The following is a 21,149-nucleotide window of genomic DNA, read 5'->3' as shown; positions in this document are numbered from 1 at the left end:
CTTGATTCAAAGGCTGGAAAATGAGGAGCCTTTGGCTGCCCCCTTGTCCCCTCCTCTCATGGGCAGAAGCTCCCCCCCACCCCTTCCTCACCTGGTCTAATCTCCAACCACAACCCCTCAGGCTCTCTCTCTTCCATCCATTCCCGGGGTCCCTTCCCAGGGTCTCCAGGCCAGGCTGCACTCTCCTGTGGCTGGCACCAGGGCTGGGACCACCCACAGCCGACCACGGACCTTCCAGGCTGGGCAGGCTCAGAAACGTCTGCTCTTTCACCACACCCACTGCCACCACCCAGTGGCTGGCAGCACTGCTGGGGGGTAATTAGCTGCCATGGTAATTGTGCACACCTGGGTCTGCCTGCCAGGGCTACTGAGGGGGAAGGGGAGGTCCTCAGGAGGCCAGCCACACAGTAGGTCAGCAGGGCAATGGGCCGAGGCGTTATCTTAGTATTGCTGTGACCTGCCCCTCTCTACCCGCATCCAACCCACACGGCCTTTGGTTCATGCATGCATTCCTCACGCATTCACTCAGCCACATTGTCCATTTTCCAGCATGCCTGTATACCCTATTTTTAAGGCAGTTTGCAAAGATAATGATGATGGCTGTGGTTGTGGTGGTGGTGATGGTGGTGGTGGTGGTGGTGATGGTGGCAATGATACCGTGTTTCCCAGAAAATAAGACATCCTCCGAAAATAAGACCTAGCACATGGAAAGATAAGACATCCCCTGAAAATAAGACCTAGCGCAACTTTGGGAGAAAAAACTAATATAAGACACTGTCTTATTTTCGGGGAAACAGGGTAGTAATTAGCTAATATTAGTTGAGGCATTTGCAATATACCAGGCCCTGTGCTAAGCATCTTATTGCCTCTTGTTATTTGTCTTCAAAACTCTGGTAGGTAAATGTTAATATTAACATTATTCTTGTTATCTCAAGAGAAATAAGGGGCAGAACCCAGCTAATGAGCAGCAGAATCCTAGACACTCTGTCTTAGAGCCCAGTTCTCAACCTCCCCTCTAGACTGCCTCTTAACAGGGCAGAAAATGCAGCTACGGTAAATGGTTCAAAGTCTGACAAGTCATTAAAGCAACAAGAAGTATGAAACACAAACCCTTCTCTCTGCCTCACACAGTCTAGCCCTATGTGTGCAATCGTGGGCAAGCGACCGAATTCTCAGCCTCATTCTCCCCACTTGTAACTGAGATGATGTTGCCTACCCGGTAGGGTTATTGTTAGGAGTAAATGTATTAATAATAAAGGTGGTACCTAACACATAACAGTCCCCTCTCCCGATGCTAACCGGGGCCCTCTTGGCTGTGGCTCTCCTGGTGAAGACCTTTGTTTCAGAGAGACACCCACAGCATCAGCAGGACGCTGAGGCAGAGGAGGGGGAAGAGCAAGTCTATGCTCAGACACTGGAGTTGGATAGAAGAAAGATGGGACCTGATGGAGGGCAAATCCCGGGTCTCCTGACACCCTATGTGGGATTTCCAGTTCCTTGTGACCACAGGCACAGAGCAGAGGGTGAGAAGGTGGCATACCGACAGGTGTGCTCTCTTGCCCAGTGATGGGGACAGGAGATGGAGGGTGGAGGAGAGGCTGTAGGCACTGGGAAACTGGAGCGGAGCCCAGTCTCATTCTGTAGGCTCGATGGCACATGTGCAGCCTCACGAATTCCTCCAACAAACAGCCTGGCTCTGCGCTGTGCCCACAGAACCACCATCCCCATCAGGGCAGGCCAGGTCTCTCCTGTATGTCTCCATGCCCGCTTCGGCCAATGACATCTACTCCCTGTCAGTGGTTTGGCCTGAAGTCTCTCTTTTTCTCTCTCCTCTTTTACTTTTCCATGACTCCATAAAGAATTACGATTCACTTCAAGAGGTCAAAGCATTCTTCAAGGACGGCCTCAGCCAAGAACAGCCTTGCACACACCGCCTGCCACACACAGTCTTGGAGCAGACTCTAGCCATGGTCCAGCGCGCCACGGAGGAGACCTGGGGGAGAGACAGTATGGTGGGGCTCCAGAAAGGGGGGATATGAATGTACGTGGAGTAGTCACGTGATGAAAGGTCCTGTGAGGGACAGGCTGGGGGTAATTAACATTCAAGCCACTTTCCTCTCCAAGGGTGGCCTCCAGCCACCTGCGTCCGAATCGCCAGGAGTGTGGGTTAACACGCTACTCAGACACGCCGAATCCAATGCTCTGGGGACAGGACCCCATGATGTTCACTGTGAAAACAGCCCTCCCCTAAGATTCTGATGAATTCTAATGTGGAGCCAATCCAATCCAGACGTGGTTTCCATTGGCACCTTGTCAAGCTAAATGTGCACTTTTCTGAAACGGGTCATTTCCATTGTAAGGTGCCCACACCCCCCACACCTCCATCATCACGCCGGCTTACCCATGTCATCCTCCTGGTACCATCTCAGATCTGACTCGATGAACACACAAGCCTCAAACCAGACTTAGTCGTTTAAGAATGAGACCCAGAAATAAGAATTCCAAGGAGAAAAGAGAAATACAAAAATAAAACCCTCTGTAATCATAGTCTCTCACACGGGGGAATATAAAAATGGATCTGAAAGGGCCCTTTCATCTCGGCTTTCTATAAATGTTTAAAATAGGGTTGGTGATAATTAATGTTTCTATAAGTATATGCTTAAGAAGTCGCTACAATCAGCCTTTGTCTGCTCAGAGTTGGCAGCCTGGACCCACTGCGTTTCGGAGGGGAATGTTTGAGGGTCATTTCACATTGCCTCACTCCTGGCAGAGCCAGAGCCGCTATAATTCTGCCAAAGAACATAGAGGGTTTCCCAGTCAAGTTCCATCCTGATTTTGATTATTGTTTATCTCCAGTCCCTGTCTGAATAGTCGTAGTAAAATAGAGGAAGTTTTACTCCTGGATCTGAGGTCAGCTTGTAATGAACCATGGTTTCAATTGCATGAACAGCTGCTTCTTTTATAAGCAAGGAGGGTTCACTTACAGTTCAGGGCAACACAGAAATAATTTAAAGAACAAGGACGCTTCTATTCGTTTCTTTATTTTTTTATGTTTTTGAAACATTTTGACATTTGAGTGGCTGTAGAATGTGGATTATTGACTAGACTCAACAGGGCAAAAAAAAAAAAATCCAATAAAGTTAAAAAAAGAAATACAATATTTCTTGACCCACCCCTACCCTAATCATTATATAAAAATTTAATTTGTATAGGGAGAGTTCAAATAATTGACCACTCTTTTTTTTTTTTTTAAATGGTACACTGGTTGTTTAAATTTTTTTTTTTTTTACACCAATGGCCTTCATGAAAGTCCAAAAATAAAATAAACTCCACTCACAAAAACAAACAAACCAGAAAGAAGAAATCCCACTACAATGTGAACTAAAAGTTGACTTGGTTTAAAAATAAATTACAAGAAAGAGTATGTCTCCTCTTTACCACCAATTGGATGTAAAAGGGAACATTTCAGGCTTGCATGTTTATGTTGCAAATATGTCTGGCACTTAGCCAATAATGGTATGGAACATACTATTTTGTTCCAGATCGGCAGGGGCCTCGCAGGTCACGCAGCCCAGCCTCCCATCCATAGAAGAAGCTGCTGCCGCCACATCCCTGATCGCCTAGTGACTAAGTCAGTGGTCCGGCATCAGGGAACACCACCTCCCAGTGTGGTCCAGTTCTGCTCATCGCGACTTGTCTCTTCAAATTGACGTCCCTCAAAAAAATAATAATAAAAAAATGTACTCTTGGACCCAGAAATACCACTTCTAGAAGTTCACCCAAAAGATCCTGGCCCATATGAAAAATGGCGTTAGGTACAAAGCTCTACATTGCAGTTCTATTTGGAAACAACCTACATAGAAGGCCAGCTGAACAAAGTGTGGTATATGCCTACACGGGGGTACTCTGACAGTAAGAGCCAACCTACAATGAGTGCAACAATGTGCCAGGCCTCGTTCTAAGTCTTCTGAATATCTTTAATCTTTATGGCTATTATACTCTTGTGCAGATGAGAAAGCTGAGGCAAAGAGAGATTTAATAACTCGCCCAAGATCTTACAATCAGTGCATGATGGAGCTGGAATTTCAACCCAGGTATTCATCCATCATTCATTCATTCATTCATTCAACCATTCAACTGCTATTTATTGTGTGCCTGCTGCAAAGCTCCCCCTGTGGCAGTAGAACAAAGTTTTTGCTGTTATCGAGTGTGCTTCCTGTTGGGAGAGATGAACAATAAATGACAATATGTACTAGTACCTGCTGTGCTGGGTTGTGCTGGGAAGAAAAGCAATGCAAGGTGCGGAGAGAGGGTGACAGGGGGGTGCCCTTTTAGATAAGGTGGCCTTTCTGCCTCACAGATCTGGGTGCAGCAGAGGGGCACCCCACAGGCTCACTGAGGGCAGCTTGACTCCGGAATATACATTCTTCCCCCATAGGACAGGACTCTCCATCATGGACACAGCCATGGACTCTGTGCACGGGTTTGGAAAGTTCTCCAATGCATACTAGATTTTGTGTGAGACAGTGCGAAGGACACACGGTCACGGCTGGATATGCACACACCTGTCATCATTTTGTATGAGAATTTTATTATAGATTTTTCTACAAAAGTAGATGTGCAACATATATGCAAGTTATGTAGTATAATTAAAAAGAAATACCAAACAGCCCGGCCAGGGCGTATACCTGGCCACTAGAACATTCTCCGCTCCCTGAAGGCCCCATGGGAAATCCTGCTACCAGTTCGTGCATGTCTCCTCTCCCAAGCATTGCTTTCTTACATGTCTTGTCTGTTATTCTCTTGCTCCTTTTTATAATGCCTTTATTGAGATATACTTCACAGGCCACACAATTCACCCATTTAAAGTGTACCAGTAGTAGGATGGTTTTTGCTATACTCATAGAATTATGCAACTATCGCCCACAATTAATTTTAGAACATTTTCATTATCCCCCTAAGAAGCTCCGCACCCATTAGCCATCACTCCCCATCCCCTCTAAGTGACCCTCAGCCCAGTCCTAAGCAACCGGAAATCTACTTTCTGTCTCTAGGAATTTATTTATTCTGAAATTTTCTATAAATGCAAAAATTGTGACTGGCTTCTTTCACTTAGCATCATGTATTCAAAATTCATCTGAATTGCTGCATGTATCAGAGCTTTGCTTATTTTTACTACCACATAATATTCCATTGTATGGATATACCACAGTTCATTTTCAGTTGAAAGATAGTTAGGTTGTATTCAATTTTTGTCTATTATGAATAACACTGTCTTTTACTATATTTTAAAATAAAATAATAGAGACCCGATGCATGAAATTTGTGCACTGGGGTGGGAGGGTCCCTCAGCCCAGCCTCTATCCTCTCTAATCTGGGACCCCTCGGACATCACTCTCACAATCTGGAAATGCTGGCTTCTAACTACTGGCTTCTAACCACTCACCTGCCTGCCTGCCTGCCTGCTTGCCTGATTACCCCTAACTGCTTCTGCCTGTCAGTCTGATCGCCTCTTAACTGCTCCCCTGCCAACCTGATTGCCCACAACTGCCTTCCCCTGCCAGCCATTTTGTGGCAGCCATCTTGTGGCAGCCACTTTGTGACAACATGGGGGCAGCCATCTTCTGATGACGAGGGCACGAGAGTGCAAGGGTATGAGGGCCACCTAGGCTTTTATTAATAGAGATATTAAAGGTCCAGTGTATGAAATTCATGCACTTGGTGGTGGTGGGGGGGGGAATCTCTCAGCCCAGCCTGTGCCCTCTCACAGTTTGGGAGCCATCAGTCAGACATCCTTAGTGTTGCTTCAGAGGCAGCTGTGAGCCCGGCCATTCTGCCGTTAGGTTGATTTGCATATTAGCCTTTTATTATATAAGATTTTTATCCAACATAGTTTTAGCTGACTTGATTTTGAGTTTATAAAATTTTATTGTGTATTACATGCTATGTGCAGTCCTCTACAACTTACTTTTTTCATAGCAGCATTAAGTTTTGAAGATGTTTCCATGTTGTTGCATATATCTGCAATTTTTAACTTTCATTATTAGATCCTATTCCATTGTATGAAACTACGATAATTCATTTATCTATTCTCCTGTTGGTGGCCATTTGGCCATTTCCAGTTTGAGGCTCTTATAGCCTCGCCCCAGAACATTCCGGTATAATCTCCTAGGATATATGTACAAGAATTTCTCTGGGGCATATCCTACAAGGTGAATGGCTAGGCCATGGAGTCTGTAAATGGTCACTTTTTCCAAATGGTTATGCCACCAGCACTGTGTAAGGTTTCTATTGACCTTCACTCGCTATTCATACCTTTTGCATTTTGTACCATATGCTTATAATACCTCTTAAAAAATAAGGCAATTTTTAAAAATTTTCTCTCATTCAGAAATAAATCCTGCTTTCCTGGAACCCAGCCTCTGACTCTCACTTTATTCTTCACAGCTAACAGAGCCAATCTAAAGCCCGCTGGCTTAAGTGCCAACCCTCCACTCATTTGAAGACAATGACCTTGTTTGTCGAATGTACCAAGATAAGTCAAGGTGAGAAGACAGAGACGTTAGGGCTGGAGGTGCCCTTCCTTGATGAGCTGTGGCAGAATTTCCTGGTTCCTCGGGAGGCTGATGGAATCTATTCTGAAAAGAAGTTCTGTGGGCAATACGTTTGGGGATGCTGGGCCAACTGAAGTGAGGACATTTTCTTGGCTGCAGGACGTCTCAGAACTGGTTCCCATTCTGAATTTCTGATCGAGGTCATAGAATTGAACAGAGCACCGTTTGAGAAATACTGAGGTCAAATGGGTCTTAAGAAAAAGTGGCGACTTGGTCCTTGGTTTCCTTGACGTATTTTCATTGATTTTTTATTTCCTTTAAACAGCCAATATTTTTTCTGCCTTCCTCCCCGCACCCCGCCCCCGCCCTGTCTTTACCACCAAAAACATTTCTCACAGAAAAAAAAAAAACTTTTATATCAGTCATTTAAACCCGTCTGAATTTTTATTTAAGCCTTGTCTTTCCCAGAGGTTTTAGCCCTCAGCCTCAGAATAGAAGCTTTGAGCCTAGATGAAAGAGAATTCAAGAAAAGAAAAGTAACTTCAAAAGAAGCATTGAAAGCATTTTCCTTCTCTCCTAATTTCCGCTCGTTGCTGCGGTCAGGAAATGCAGGTCCAAATAGCAAAAAAAACAAATAGTGCATGGTAATGTCAGTGGTCACGGACAAATATCTGGTGACAAGGATTGTAGTTTGTTTAAAAATAGCTAACATTTCCACTTTACCGATAACATGATATTTTACCCTTCTAGCAGCCCTGAGACATAGCTATTATCTGCATGCTACTGATTATCGCCGTTTACCGATGAGGAAACGGAGACATATACAAATCATGCAGCTCTGGAAGGTTCTGTCGGACCCCAAAGTCTACACACTCGACTTCTTGCTCATCCAGCTTCCTGGTCAAGCTCAGGCCTTGTTAATTATCGCTTCAGAAGCCTGCTGAAGGGAGCCCCACCTGACCAAAAGCACATGGAATTGGCCCTCCTGTTTCTCCTGGAATACTAGGCAGTCCATCTCCTTCTGCATTTACTTGGGCGTCCAGGGTGTAATTCTCAGCTAAACTCTCTCTGACAAGAAGAACCTGCTGGGGTTAAGTTGGAGCCTCTTATCCTTTCCCATGGTCCCAGCTGTGCTCTGTAGATGGATTGAACCAAAGCTCACTGTCTGTACTTTGCTTACTCCCTTGGTCCCATTCTAAACAGAAATCTGCTGACAAGACTTATGTCCCACCGTGAGCTCAGCCTGAAAACTCCCCACAGGAAGTGCCTTTTCTTCTCACCGCCACCAAGGGTCCACGCTGGCCCAGGCTTCCCCTGACCTAAATGTTTGGGTTTAGATACAGACTCAAGAGCAGTCAGGGATGCTAGGAGATCCAAATCAGGTCCTTCTCCCCTCGCCATTTTGCTTTCATTTGTGATCACAGACACCTAAGGATTTAAAGATAATAATAATAATAAGGCTGAGTTTCTGGATTCGGTTTTGGCTTCTTGAGGGATATTCCCTTCCTTTACCCAGGACACGGTATCTGTGGGGTTTAAGAGCAACCGCAGTATCCCCAATACTGAGATCTGAGAAGAAATATCACCACAATACCAAAACAGTTTTGAAGTGTCTGCCACCAAATTCTGCCTTCTGGAGGAATCTGCCTCATTTACAGGTGGTGTGGTCCTCATTGGTCATTTCTAGACCATCTGACTCTGGCCACCGCCAAATCGATCAGGAGTGGCATACAATCCAATGAGGAGACCATCCATAAACTGGCCAGCAACCTATACCTTATATGGTCTGGCTTTAAAAATGAGCCAGACCAGTCAGGTTCCTCCCTTGAGAATTTAAACTAAACCTCTAAGGGAAATTGTCAGGGAGCAGTGGTTCAATGGAGAAGCCCAGTAGAACCAAGATGGGAATGGCCATGATGGCCCGGGTGCAAGGTGAAATTTGTGGAAGAGGAGAAATTGAAACCACACAGCCAAGGAGAGGAGGGAGGGAAAGTAGAAGCTCCGAGGAGAGCTGAGAAGCCATTAGAGAGGAAGAGAGAGAATCTACTTCCCAGAGACAAACCCCTGTTCCTGATGGCTCTGAGGTGTCCCATCCCCATCCCAGCGATATCTGGCTGTGGTCTCTGGTCCACAGGTTTTATGTTTTCTGTTGGGGTTCTCCAAGTAAGATCCCTTTTCCTGAGCACACTCAAGACTCAGTTCTTTGCCACCGAAAGGATCTCGAATAGAATTCTCCAAGCTCTGAGGACAAGTGTGTACTGCCTCATCAGAGTTTGGCCTAAAGAAAAGAGCACTAATTTTTTTTTTTTTTTTTTTAAATCCTGGAAACCCTATCAAGAGAAGTAAAATTTCTAGGAAATTGAGACTTGAACAGGTCATTTTTTTGTTCTAGTGTTTTAAAAGCTACACAGACATGCAAATATATACAATAACTTATGCAGTGTATAGTAATTACACAGACTTAAGATTGAGAAAATGTATTATATATAGCATTGTTTTCACATAACATTATTTTGTTTGGTGGTTAACATTGAAACTTATATTTATTTAGGTTATCAATGCAAATTGCCAATTGGATTCATCTCTAATATTTTATTCACTGAATGATAATTTCCAAGAAGAAAGTGCTTTTAGAAATTTAATATTTTTGTTCACTGCTATATCCCTAGTACCCGCCCATAAATATCTCATTCATAAATTTTAAACATCCATATTTAAATGGAGCTACAAGTTAATAATTTTAGTAAAAGATTTTATATATGAGGTATTTGGGTTTTTTTTTGTTTTGTTTTGTTTTGTTTTGTTTTTAATATTTAGTTTACCCAAGTCAGGCAAAACCTGATAGCAAAAGAAATCATTTAATTATCATGGAGTCCTAAACATTGTTATCTTGTAAGGACAAGCAGATACTGAAAGCATTAATTTTGGAGGAAAGATCCGAGTAAGACATAAAGGAGGGGAAAATTCCAAAATGTATTAGATATATTTTTACTATCAAGAACTTGGTCTAAATTTCTTGAGTTAGCTCTCAGCAGCTTCTACTTTACCCAATGCTTGATTTTCATTATTTTCACAGTATGCCTAAAAATGGGTAGTATTTGGACCAAACCGAGATAATCTGGAGAGACTGAGGGGTACACTGTAGCACCCCTGGTCTCTGGCACTTCCCAGCCAGGGGACAGAGCTTGGATCTTAGCTCCCCACTTCTAACGTGCTCAGAGAGGGGGACAGGACAATCTGTAATTTCTTTTGAGGGCTACTCGTCCCTGGGTCCAGACTCCCAGCTCTCAGGGATCTAGCCAACGCTTTGCCGTATTTCCAGAGCGAGACAGTTTCCTTCCACATGGCAGAGACAAAGCTCTCAGAAGCCAGGGGAGACAGGGGCCGGGCCCTGCGGAGAGCCCGCCAGCCTGGCACAGGCAGGCCCTGCCTGGAAGGCACCCAGACCACATTTCCGATCCAAACACCCGGCGTCTGCGACATTTGGAAGGACCTTTCCAACTTCAAGACCCAAGCTGTGGCCCGAAGGTTGAATCCACTCCAATGCAGTCAGGATTACTTGCATTGCAGACTGAATCAGACAGACGAGATTTACCGTCGGAGGACTCCACTGGCCAAAGAAGCGTTTCTTCCTGTTTCTCATGTGTGTCTTTATTTCTATTGCCTATTTTTAAGTTGAGATGCATCTACCGTGGGAAAGTTTCTTAAAGATCACCTGTCGTGAGGTTTTCATCCCCGTTTCAAAATGAGATGTACCCGGGCATTTCTCTAAAAATACGTTTCTGGGGCCCTTCCACTGACTGTCAGAAAGTTGGGTGGCAGGGCCCAGTAGTCTGTGGTTTAGCAAGCCCTGGGGGTGATTAGAGGAGCAGCGAGGCTCGTGAGACACTTCCCTGAACCTTATCTTAGAATTCTGGAATATTCCTGTGGGAATGCCAAAAAACAGAGACAATGAGTTACATGAACATGATAAAACTATCAGACTCAGAAACTGTAATATCAATACAGTACTATCATCTAATAGAGAATCCTCCCTATTTTTCTCTCTTTTATGATAGTGATATTTTTTAAACCTAAATGTTATGTTGTAAAATATCCCTTAAATGTAGGTCTGTCTGATGGTTTCTGCATAATTAGGTTCAAGTTCCACATTTTGGCAGGAGTGCCTCAGAGGTGACTTGTGTCTTCTCCAATGCCTCAGATCAGAAGCCAATGTGTTCAGTTTGTCTCATTTTAGGTGATGTTAAGTTTGATCATCCTTTCTTCGAATGAATGGACATCTGCAAGATGGTATTTCAAGACTGTGACTATCCAGTGCCCTAATGGTTTTATCCAGTGGTTGGGCATCCATTGCACTTTTACGCACCTCAGCAATTGAATGGTGGCTGGAAAATGATGATCATCATTCTTTTTACATTTCTTTGGTGACTTTATGTTATTGAAAATAATTTTTCCATCTAAGTCCACACTTAATTATTATTATTTATATTAATATTATTTTGATATTTCAATGGGCAAGTTGGTATTTTTTATTTGATTTTATTTATTTATGAGTCACTCTTCTTTTTGATGCTCCCATTGACCCAGTCTAACCAATGTAATCTCCTTCAATACGACTCCTACGTATTTTTGATATTTCCTCCAGTTTGGAACACTTCCTTATTTTGAGTACTTTTTGGCATAACAAGGCATCCAGACCCAGCTTGCACTTTGTCTCTTAGTCCTGGAATTAGCCTTTGCTCCAAGGAGCTCTGGTGCTGGGTAGAGCTCATTGCCATGGCATATCAGTGCTTTTAGGCCTTTGGATTGAACAGAACTAAGAAACAAAAATCTATTTTTAAGGTGTACATTTGTACTGATGCTTCTAACTCCAATCCAATGACCTCTCCTTCCCCCATTCCATATCTCCCTTCTCCCACAGTAAAATCCCAGTTCCCCCAAATACCAATCTATTTACCACAATATACTCAAAATAGTTTAGGCATTACCTCACCACAATCACTACTGACCACAACCCACTGACAGGGGAGATTGGTGCAGTTCCGCAGTCTCTGGCCTGCATCCCACCAAGCGTGTACAGTAAGAGAGCTGTGTTCACAAGCTCCTTAGGTCGGTTCTTTGTTTTCCTCTGCATGGTTGTACTCTCAACTTGATCTACAGTTAGGTTCAACTAAGCTCTTAATACATATTGAGAACAAGTTCAAGGTTATAAACTTGGAGGGCAAAGACCCATGCTGCTAATTCAGGGCAAACTCAAAAAGGCTTTCAGTGGCTGAGAGGGCAGTAGGGGCCACATCCTGCTAGGAAAACGGATCAGGACCCTGCTTCCTCCACGTGACACAAAACTGTCAGAAGACAAACACACACACACACCTGTAGTGCTAATGCAGGTCCTCCAGCCCAGACCTTTCCGCACTGGGGTTTGTCTATTGTTTTAATGCTTCTTTGATTTGGGAAAGGAAAGCTATGTATGGAGAACACGAGAGACAGAGAAATGAAGTGAGACAAAAAAAGAAGAAGGAAAAAAAAAGGACTTAAAGAAAGAAAGGGGAAAAGCAGAGATGGAGATAATGGCATAGAACAGGGGCCATGTAGGACCTTGAAAACCCAACTTGCCTCAGTAGTGAATGAACCTTTCTTGAATCCTTCATTCATATATATATATATATATATATATATATATATATATATATATATATATTTGACTTCAGAGAGGAAGGGGGGTGGAGGGGAGAGAGAGAGAGCGAGAGCGAGAGCGAGAGAGAGAGAGAGAGAGAGAGAGAGAGAGAGAGAGAGAGAGAGACCTCAATGATGAGAGGGAATCATTGGTTGGCTGCCTCCTGCACACCCCCTACTGGGGATTGGATCAAGCCCATAACCCGGCTTGTGCTCTTGACCGAAATCAAACCCGGTCCCTTTGTCCACAGGCCGATGTTCTATCCACTGAGCCAAACCAGTTAGGGCTGAATCCTCCTCTTTATAGAAGGGTGTGTTTGAGTTGGAGGACCGGCCTCCTGTCTGGGCTAATTAGACATCTGAGAGAAGCCCAGCAGGCCCTGGTGCTCCACAATTGCAGGCATCAGCTCCTGGTCCAGCCGTGACCCACAGTCTGAGCAGCATCTCTGGGCAGCAGGACCGACACCTGTGTTATCAGGGTGCCACAGGGTGGTGCTGGCGTCCTTGTAAGACCTCTTCCCTAGTGTTCTGGGCGTGAGTCAGCTCAAACTAGGCTCTTCACTTTCATGGGTCATACTAATAGCAGGGAAGAAGGAAACGAGTTCTTTCCAGGTCTACTTTATGGTAGACCTTTCTGTCAAAGACAGCCAGGAAACCCCACCACTGAGTTGGGTGTGAGAAATGTGGGTGAAGGATGAGGATAAAGAGCAGCACTGGGGGCCCACTGTTCCTGCACATGCGCCTCCCCTCCCACCACCCCCGTGGTACTGCTCTCCACTGACAAGCCCATGGATGGAGGGCCATTCTTATGTCAGCTGTGGCCCTGTGGAAGAGCCCGCGCCACTCCCCTCCACCCACCTGCTATCTGGAAAAGTTACTACACCTTCTTTCTACAGTAAAAACCTGAGTGTGATTTAAAGTGTGAGCCCTCTAAGAGAAGCATGTGTTTCAACACCAGGCAGCAGGGCTAGAGCAACAATGTGGGAATCCAGGCAGCCTCTTTCAAGTAGAGTTGATCTCCAGGGGCCGAGGGCTCTTCAGGATGTCCTTCCAATCACTTATTAGTATGGCTCTGAATGCAATAACGAGATTTTGTTTCCTCCTAATTAATTTGATCTTTTGAGTTACCATAAAATGTGATGGTGTGAGTAAATGCAGGGCACACCATGAAATTTACTTCGGCAACTACCAGACCCGAATTTCACACAATGATGATTAAGTTATTCCATCCAATCACCGTGTCAGATCAAAGCATCGGCAGGGCCTGAGCAGAGTATAATATCACGCCTCCTCCCTCCACCCCACACTGCTTTTTGGTAGACAGTGAAATGTTGGCACGATTTTTTTTCTTCAAGGAGACAGGGAAGGGAAGGTGGCTGGACAGGGGTGTGGAGCCAAAGACTCAAGGTAGAATGAAGATGGGGCTGGCACTAGCTTCTAAGCTTTCCTGGTTCCCTGAACCGTGGCCAGGAGGCCTGGAGAGCCACAGGGCCTAGGAAAGAGTGAGAGAAGCGATGCCTCTTGAAACACCATCTCTGGGAAAATATGCAACTGAGAGACTAGTTGACGGTGTTCCTAACGGGAAAAAAATGTACCGAGAAACACTTCTGTTGTATTAGAGGATGTGGGAAGACTTAGCCAATGGTTCAAAGAAATCTAAACAAAGAAAAAAAGTGGGCAGTAATTAGTCCCAGGACACTAAAAAAAATTATACAAGAAAAAAAAAAAAAAAAAAAAGCCATAATAGTACACCACTTGGCTCAGCATGAAACGAGATTCACTGTGTTGGTGCTTTTCAAAGTTTTAGGCTCGTTAGCATTACTTGACTTCTTAAACGGTGTTCAATTATTATTTTGATAGGAAGTTAATTTGAAAAGCTTTTAGTAACTTTAGGATTTTCTTAAATCTGTTCGCATAAGTAGATCAGAAATGAATTCAAGTGTGGCATTTGGCAGGAGGTTAGATGTTGATGTCCAGTGGTTTTGTTCTCCTTTCTCATTTCTCTAGGAGGTTGAAGTTCAGAGGGAAGTCAGGGACTTGGAATGTGACACCAAATAGGGTTCCCTTGGGATAAGGGACACATCCAAAAGTCACCCATAACTCAGGGCACCCCGAGAGCTTCAGACATCCTTGTGAGCCTCAGGTTCCCCCGGCATGGCAAACATAAGCTGAAAAGCAGTGTGCAGGTTCTAGTCCCGACTCTGCCACCAACAGGCTGACAGGTTGGGTGAACTCAACAGTCATTCCCACAACCCACCCTTCACCTTGGACAATTCTTGTAATTGTCCCAATAATATTCTTTACATCTATTTTTTTTAACTCAGGAAGGAATTATTCAAGGGTACATGTTGCATTTGGTTATCACTGTAGTCTGGAATGTCTCCATAAATCTAGGACACTCTTCCCCATCTTTTTTCTTTATTGTCTGACTTGTTGTTGATATCTTTGAAGAATCCAGGCCAAATCATCTTGCCCAGAGTCCCACAACCTAGATGTGTTTGATTAATAGAGTCTGGTTTAACATGTTTGCCTAGATGTCTGCATGGCTTCATGCAATGGGGATGTGGCAGGTACTGAGACCAAGCATGGCCCTCCAGACAGAAATAATCAAAGCTTCACTTCACAGAGCACGGAATCTGCAGCGGGCACTGCTCTGGGCCCCTCGGGGCACTACAGAGTGTGGAGGGGAAAAGTGCAGGGCTCTTTCCAGGGGAGCACAAGGCAAGTCCAGGTTTGGGAGGAGCAGCAGTTTAAGAATGGGAACGGTAGATTGAGGCCAGAATATAAGAATGATGAATGTCACGTTAAGGCACCTGCTTTCGTATTTAGGCCTGGGAGGTGTCTGGGGGCCGTGGGCATCCAGGGTCACAGACATACTTGTGATCAGAAAGCCCTGAGGGTTTGGGGGTCCCGCCCAAGTCACACGGGGAGTAATGACTTGGAGTCCGGGACACTGACTTCCAGGAGTCATCTGCACACTATTGCTATTTTAGCACTAAAGTCCCCAGGGTGGCTAGGCTGCTCCCTTGGGGATCTCCTAAAGAGGAGAGATAAGACACGGAGTTCAGGCCAAGGAGGTTGGTGGGGTCAGGGAGCCCGCCAGCCTCCAAAGCCCGGCTGCAAATTCAGTTCCAGTCCACGAACTCCCTGGTTTCCAGTAAGGGCCAAGGCACCACTTGTCTCCTTCCTCCCTTTTGTTCTTTTACAAACTCCATTCACATGGCCTAGTTCGCTCCGCCTCCATGCCAGCCCGGGGCAGTCACTGAGAAGATGTTCTTGGAAGATACGGAAACCCGAGGCTCAGAGAGGGTCAGGACCAGTTCACCGGGTTCACGCGGGGGTCAGGGCGGCACCGCACATCTCCCAAGGCCTCCACGGCACCCAGTCTCTTGACATTTCAGATCCATGACATTCCCTCTCTCTCCAACTTGCTGTATGAAAATGGAGCTGAGCAACAAATGGGGAGCCAGGCTCCAACTTTGTAAAAGGATTTTTAAAAAAATATATATTTTATTGATTTTTTTTACAGAGAGGAAGGGAGAGGGATAGAGAGTTAGAAACACTGATCAGCTGCCTCCTGCACACCCCCTACTGGGGATGTGCCCGCAACCAAGGTACATGCCCGTGACCGGAATCGAACCTGGGACCTTTCAGTCCACAGGCAGATGCTCTATCCACAAAGGGTTCCACAAAGGATTTTTTTTTAAGACAGCAATTGCTTTTGCTTCTCAAACCCATCTGTGAGGACCACGGCTGCTGTGCCAATGAGGTTGCAGGTGTGCACAGCCCGGGAGGGTGGGGACAGCCAGGGTTCCGAGTGTCAGGTGGCCATCACCACTAAGTCCTGAGACCCCTGTGCACCTGGGAGCCCCTTTAAGAAAGTCAGTAACAGGGTGACAGTGTGCTGCACCACACTGTCCCTGAGGGAAGGGCCACAGTCCGTGGCTGCTGGCCCTCAGGCTGGAGGAGGGGCCTCTGCCAGGTCCTGGCATCCCCTCTGGGACTGGGGCCCGTAGGTAGGTGCGGAGGCCCATGAGAGAGCCTGCAGCCAGCCAGGCTGCCTAGGCCTGTGCCAGAATTCCTGTGATGGAGACAAGCAAGCCGTACCCAGGGCCCCGGGGCCAGCTCAGGTCACACATGGCTCTCACCATGACGGAGACACTGCAGACCTGGCTGGGCATCTCCAGGGTCTGCAAAGGGCCCTCAGGAGAGCACACAGCAGGGACATAAACCATCAGGCTCAAATCCCCTGCCTGGCCAGCTGCTCTGTCCCCACAAGTCACTCAATCACGGCCCCCCATCCTTTCACACATTCCCCTCTTCTGAGAGAGGAGGCACCACAGCATATCATCATCAACAAGGACCTACTACTGGCAGGGGCAGAGTGCCAGCCTCTGTGAGTTACAGGGCAAAGCAAGGCCACTGTGAGTTCAGGGCAGAGCAGGGCCACTGTGAGTTCAGGGCAGAGCAAGGCCACCGTGAGTTCCAGGGCAGAGCAAGGTCACTGTGAGTTACAGGGCAGAGAAGCCACCATAGTTACAGGGCAGAGCATGGTCACCTCAAGTTACTGGCAGAGCAAGACTCAATCCCCACCATGAGGCGCCTTTCAGGAAGAAGTTGCTGAAGAGGAGGTCCACTGTCATGGCACTTTAAGGGGTTTGTTTATGGGAAGAAAAGACAAGTGACAAGTAATCCCGATTGCAGTGCCTGGCACAAAGCAAGAGCTCTGTAAGTTTGAGGAAATACAGAGAAGAAGAGAAGGGAAGCAGTGAGGGGTGGAGGGAGGAGGGCAGGAGAGGAGGAAGGGGGAAGGGAGATACTAGATAATAATTTCACTGCAATTTCTTGCAATGCTTCGGTGCCAACAGGAAATGCTCTGAGCCCTGATAGAAAGAGCTCACAGAACACTGCACTTTAGGGGCCCACACAGCCACACCCACAGCTATAATTTGTGAGGTTCAACCTCACACTATAATCTCAATCCCCCAAACTCCCCATAAATCTCTAAAAACGTTCAAAAGTGCCTCTTCACCCCTATCCATTCCCCACTCACCCAGGCACTGGGATGGACACCTCCAACTTCGAAGTCACTGCCACGGCCACACGGCACTCAGCTCACACTATTAGATACGCAACCACACCCCCAAGGTTACAGCCATGCACACAGCCATGTTACAGCCGTGCACACAGCCCACTGTAGAAGCGAGGGCAAACCTGCAAGGACCCTCAGACCAGATGACCAACACCCCCAGCCCTCTCTGTAACCGTGTTCACAGCCACTCCCTCTTCCCACCTGGAACCGTACAGATGTCTTTGCCCCTCAGAAGTGAGGAAATGGGAAAGGAGAAAAGGGGGAGAAACGAGGAAAGAAGCAGAGGAGATACTCAGCCCAAAGCAATAGGGTGGCCTCTCTGCCCTGAGCCTGCTTCCTGCATGTCCCCCGCGGAGAGAAGAATGTCCTCCCAGGAGCAGGCCTCTCACTCCAGGAAGGAGCCTGAGGTACCCAGGTTCCAGAAGGAAGCAGATGTTGGGGGAGAGTGAAGTCTACCCCTCGGAGTAATCTCAGGGGATACTTTCTGGTTCTGGGATGCTCCTCAGAAAAGGGCCAAAATACGAGCAAACACGGATTCACATTGGGAACAACTTACGATATTGTCATTATATGATCCTAGTCACGTGCTTTCACTCCGTGATCTCGTTTCACTCGCCTTGGCTCATTTGTGACGCCTCAGCTGCTGTGCGGCCTTGGCCAGGGGCAAAGAGGTCTGGGTTCTAGTTCGTGGGGAAGACATGCAAACGCTTCGTGGGTTAGATTCTCACCTTGAAAACGAGAGAAAGCTCCAGGTGATGCCAGGGGCCTCCTCTGATCTCATGTTTCATGCTTCTACGCACCCAGCCCAGCCCCGTCCAGTAGAAATTTAGTGCAACCTGCACACATGATGTCAAATTTCCTAGTCACCACATTGAAAAACTTCAAAAGAAGTAGGCAGAAAGAATACATTTTAATAATACATTTTATTTTACCCAACATATCCAAAATATTAGCATCTCACCAAGTAGTCAACATTTTAAAAACTGTAATTATTTACTCTACAGTCTCTTCCCATGCTAGGTCTTCAAAGTCTGGTGTGTATTTTACATTTACAGCACATCTCCATTTGAACGCTAAAAACTTTCATTGGAAAATTTAATCTGTTTTTCGATTTCATAAAAATTTATAGTTGTAAAAGTGAAAGGTACAATCCACATACCTAAGCTGTTCCAAACATATTTTTTGAAAATTTCCAATAACTGAATCGAGCATCTGTTTTTAAATTAAAATGAAATAAAACGTAGGGTTTTGGTCTTCCGTGGCACTAGCCACATTTCCAGTGTTCCATGGCAGCCTTCAGCTGGTGGCCACCATATTGGACAATGGGGCCTGGGGCATGGGAGCGTGTACAGGGGACTGCCGGGGGCTATCCTCCCCTCTGCTCACCCTGTGCCCCTTCTTGCCCCCTTTACACCCCCCCCCCCCCCGCCCCAGGACTGGACGTACTGCTAGCCTAGAGTGAGATGGGGAGTGGGAAGGTGTCACAGCCAATGTCATCCCAGTCAACCCCTCCTCCACCATCTCACTGTCTGTGTGCCAAGAAGCCAGAGAAGGAGCCGACCCACTTCGCCCACCGAAACAGCCTCCGGCTCCTTTCCAGGGAGCTGCTGCCAGGGTTTCCACAGGCGGAGCCGCGCTTCCAGCTCAGACACAAAGGCACGGGCAGGCGTCTGAGCTTCCTCTCCTTGCTCAAAGGAATGCCCGCCCGGCAGCCAGCCCGGGCTGCAGCCCAGGCTCCACGTGTCACGTCGGGGATGTGGGCTTTACAGGCAGATACAGGGTGATAGTGGGTGGAGCAGTGAGGAGGTGGTGGAGACAAGATACCAGAGACAGAAGGTGAAACGTGAGCTTCAGAAAGCAAGGTCAAGAGGACGCATCCGCTCCGGGCTCTGTTCTCTCCCCGTGGAGAGACAGGGAGAGGCTCTGCGTTTCAGAAATCCCTGGAACTTCATAGCCCTGGGCGAGGGGGAGCTTTGAATGACACCTCTAAGACTGCCTTTTGCCTTTTGATGTTTCCTAGAGCAGCGGAGAACAGTTAAAACCAGCAGCCGTTTCGCACGTAGTGTTATTACCTTTCACGGAAAAAAACTGAAATTTAAATAAGTTAACTTGCTCAAGGTCAGGCAGCTGCAAGGCTGAAATTGAAACTGAAGTCTGGTTGACTCCAAAGCCTGCACGCTTTCTCTTTAATAATAACAGGTGACGTTTACTGAATGGCGACATGTGCCTGGCACCATGCTGGATGCTTTGTAAAAGTGAACTCATTGATAGTTGCCACGTGTCTGTGCAGTAGGATCCTGTGCCCATTGATACCGATGGAGAAAACTGAGTCTCACAGAGCTTGTGTAACTTGCCCAAAGTCTTAAACTTGTGTTAGAGCAAGTTTAAGAACCTGACTTCTGAAGTCATGCACTTCTCTGTGACATAATGCCTCTCCCTCAACAAGAACACTTCTGGCAGCGGACCCTGCTACTGTCCTGCTCGCTACAGGGGGCATGGTTTCCGACCACTGACAGCAACCACCTCCAGTACCTACATTCTGTCTGTCCTTCTGCCTGAAGGCTTTTGCAAGCAGCCGGGGAGCTGTGGGGGCTGTACACCTTGAGGGATGGACTAGTGTCCTAAAGCTGCCCTAACCAAGTACCACAGACTGGGTGGTTTACAACAACAAATGATCCTCTCACAGGTCTGGAGGCCATAAAGTCCAAAAGGAAGGTGTCAGCAGAGCCATGCTCTGGAAGGCTCTAGGGAGAATCCTTTCTAGCCTTGTCCTGGCTTCTTGACCTTTCTTGGTTTGTGGCAGCATAACTCCAGCCTCTGCCTCTTACACAAACACTGTGTGAGAGAGGACCGACCCCTGTGGGGGAAGGCTGGGGTTGAGGGAGGTGGGTTACATGTCCAAAGGTGGCCCTAGGCCTGTAGCATCAGTAGTTTACGTAAGGTTTTGCTAGCAGCTGTGTAACCAATGTTGAGGATTTCATCAGTCATTTCCAAGAAATGGCATAAACATCAAGAAAGGTTTCACAAACCAGGCAAGTCCAATAGGCTAGCAGCAGAGGGAAGACCTGGGAAGGAGATATATATATATATATATATATATATATATATATATATATATAGCGATCTTGTAAATGAGGAACTTTCCAATGCCATTATGGAATGCATCCACCAGCTGTGTGGGCTTCTTCCCAATGGGCTGATCCATTGCCTAGTTCGGCATTTCTCTGAATGCATCCTGAAAAAAAAGTTTCTGTGGCCCCAGCCAAGCTGATGAGTACAGATTACTATTACTCTTCTTGAAAATGCAGAGTCCATATTAGCATATTCAGTGTTCTTGCTGTCAAAAATGAAATCCAATTTAATATTTCTTCTCACACTAATTTTGCCACGGAACCCTTTTATCATATAATACCTATTTAATACCCCAAAGAGCTGGTAGCCCACAGACTCCACTTTGGGAAACCCCGATCTATGTAACCAGGATGTTTGCCCAAATGTCTGCTCTAGCCCACAGCACTCCAACTGCAGATGGTTCTAGGGCAGCAATGTTCAATCTTTTTTCATCTCACGGTACACATAAACTAATGACTAAAATTCTGCAGCATCCCCAAAAACATATTGTTTGCCAATGTGACCAAAAAAAAAAAAAAAAAAAAAAGTATACTTTTGATTCATTTACACTGGACACCTGTTGTTGCGTTGGCTTCCGTCATTTTTTTTATTTGACAATCTAAGGGAAAAGAGGTCAGTGCCTCTGATTAGTCAGGTATTACATGCTTTAAAAATTACTGTGGCACACGAGTTGAAAATCGCTGTTCTAGGGCATA

The sequence above is a fragment of the Pipistrellus hanaki genome, assembly GCF_964339955.1.
Source record: "Pipistrellus hanaki genome assembly, chromosome: 14".
NCBI classification, from domain to species: Eukaryota; Metazoa; Chordata; class Mammalia; order Chiroptera; family Vespertilionidae; genus Pipistrellus; species Pipistrellus hanaki.
Note: the sequence above shows the minus strand (reverse complement) of the source record.